Source organism: Petaurus breviceps, unplaced genomic scaffold (assembly GCF_028583685.1).
Source record: "Petaurus breviceps papuanus isolate PSGF00001 unplaced genomic scaffold, PetGlider_PUasm1.0 611, whole genome shotgun sequence".
Lineage (NCBI taxonomy): Eukaryota > Metazoa > Chordata > Mammalia > Diprotodontia > Petauridae > Petaurus > Petaurus breviceps.
The window spans coordinates 338,600-341,527 of NW_027186403.1; positions in this window are offsets into that span (position 1 = coordinate 338,600).

A 2,928-nucleotide genomic window follows, 5' to 3' on the forward strand; every position below is an offset into this window, starting at 1 on the left:
AAGTTAAAGCTAAAATAGATTTAATCATAAGAGAAAAATAAGGAAATTATACTACATGTCAGTTATATTAATCAATATTATTTAAGACTTTAAAATAACTAGACAGTATGAGGTTGGAATATTGCTGTGGTGTAGGAAATGATGAGTTGGTGGACTATTAAATGATGAACAGGATGCTTTCAGAACTGATGAAAAATGAACATTGTATACAGTTACAGCAATACTCTAACAATTATTAGCTGTGAAAGACTTAGCTACTCGGATCAATACAATGATCCACTACAATTCTGAAGGACTCATGATGAAAACTTCTGTCCACATTGAGAGAGAAAATTGATAAACTCTGAGAACAGATTGAAGCATATTTTTTTCACTTTATTTCTTTTTTTGCAACATGCCTTATGTGGAAATCTATTTTGCATCACTCCACATGTATATATTGTATAATCTTGCTTGCCTTCTCAGTGACTAGAAGAGAGTCCTGAGGGAGGGAGACAATTTGGAACTGAAAGTAAAAAGAAATCAATATTAAAAATCAATTAAATTGTTTATTCTTCGGTACTGTAATTTAGTTATGCTGTGATCTTTATACCTAAGTCCTGTATCCATTTGGAGTTTATCATGGGCTTTAGTATGAGGCATTGATACAAACTAATTTCTGACAGACTAGTGTCCAGTTTTCCCAGAAGGTTTTGTCAAATACAGAGTCCTTTTCCCCAGTAACTAAGAACTTTAGGTTTATCAATTACTTTGCTACTGTGATTGCTTTCTACTGGTTATTATTTATCTGATCAGTTTCACTGACCAACCTCTCCATGTTACCAACCAGTAACGTCATTTTCATGATTACTACTTGGTAGTATAGTACTAATAGCCCCCTTCCTTTCCACATTCTTTTCATTATTAGCTTTGAGATTTTTGATCTTTTATTCCTTCACATGAAATTGATTATTTTCTCACTCTAAACAATATATATTTTGTACTTTGGTATAGTACTAAATAAGGAAACTAATTTAGGTAGTATTGCTTTTTATTATTTTGTTGGGTCAACCTACCCATTAGCAATTAATGTTTCTCTCATTATTCAAAATTATTTCTGCAAAGAGGGTTTTATTCTTGGATTCATAGAATTCGCAGTTGCATCTTGGAAGCTACATTTTCAAATATTTTATATCATCTAGGATTATTTTGAATGCAATTTCTCTTTCTAGATCATTCTACTGGGTTTTGTTGGTGACATATAAAGATGCTGATGACTCAGGGGTGGGGAACCTGCGGCCTTGAGGCCACATGTGGTCTTCTAAGTCCTCAAGTCTGACTCTTTGACTGAATCCAAACCATGGAACAGAAAGGATTTGTTCCACTTGTGGTCTCAAGGCTGCAATTCCCCAGCCCTTAGTCTTAGGTGAATTTATTTTATATCTCACAACTCTGCTAAATTTATTAGTTGTTTCAATTAATTTTGGTTTGACTCTTTAGGGTTTTCTAAGTAAATCATCATATTATCTACAGAAAGTGATTCTTTTCTTTCCTCTTTGCTGATGCTTATTCTCTTTGTTTTTCTTGTCTTATTGCAACAGTTAACTCTTCTAGCACTGTTAAATGGAAATGACAATAATGGGTATCCTTAGTTTGCACATTTTTTGGGATCTTTAACATTTATCTACTATGCATAATTTTTTATCTTAGCCTTTGATATTGTTGACTGTATGAAAGAAATGTCAGTTGGTTACTAAGCTTTCTAGAATAATAAAAATGAATGTTGAAGTTTGTTGAAAGTTTTTTTGTCATCATTTGACAGAGTCATATGGCTTTAATTATTTATATGATTAGCATGATTTATTATGCTCATAGTCTCCCTGATATTGAACTAAACCTACATTCGTGGCAAATCCAAACTTGTCATAAGTCTTTTAAATATATTTTTGTAATGTCCTAATATTTTGTTTAAAAGTTTTGTGTCCGAGTTTATCAGGAATATTATTGCATTATTTTCTTTTTCTAAATCATCTCCCCATGGCTTAGGGATAAATATTTTTATGATAAATATTTGTATAATAGAAAGATGGGAAGGATTCTTGTTTTTAATATTATGGCCCTTATTGCTTCCACATTTTTACCTCCCTTGTTTTCTTCGAGCCTCAGATCAAATCTCACCTTCTACAGATCCTTGATCATTCCATCCAGTTAAGCTTTCTTATTTCTCCTATTGCCTATGTATCATGTATATAACTATTTAGCTATAGGCTATGTCTGCTATTAGATTTTGATGGGATGCTCAAGAAGATGCTAACTCAGAATCTTTTCTTTCATATAGTTAATTGTTTTATGATTTGTTCTTCAATCTACTCATTATTTGGGATTTCACTGTTAAGTCTCCATTTGGGTCTCTGTCTATTGTTTGTGGTCTCTGTGATAGTAATGGCAATTAAAGATTCCCCTGTTTTGGCTTGGTTTTCAAATTGATTGTGTTAAAACCCAGAGCTTGTTAATCCCACCTGTGGGATGGACTTTTTGATGTGAAAAGAAAGTCCTGAACTGGGAGGAGCTGGTGACGTAGATTTGGAGAGATAAGAGAGAGGCGGAAGATTTTTTTGGAAGCAGCACCTCGTGGAGGGAGAGAGACTAAGAGAATTGCTGGTGGCCGCTTTGAATTGCCCTGGACTTTTGAGACCTGCCCCCTGAGCTGCCAAGGACTGAGGAGACATGGCTGTTTTGCTGGTACTTTGTCTGTCTGTTTTGATGTTGTTTTGCCAGATTTGTCCACTGGTGAAAGACAGTCCTTTTGTTGAAGAAGTCCTGGAACCTGGCTGTTCGCTAAGAAGACCTGCGACTGTCCTGCAGACAGAGAGTGAATACTGTCCACTGGTGAGGGACAGTACTGTTGTTGCAGGGGTCTGGAGACTGTCCTGCAGACAGAGTGAATAC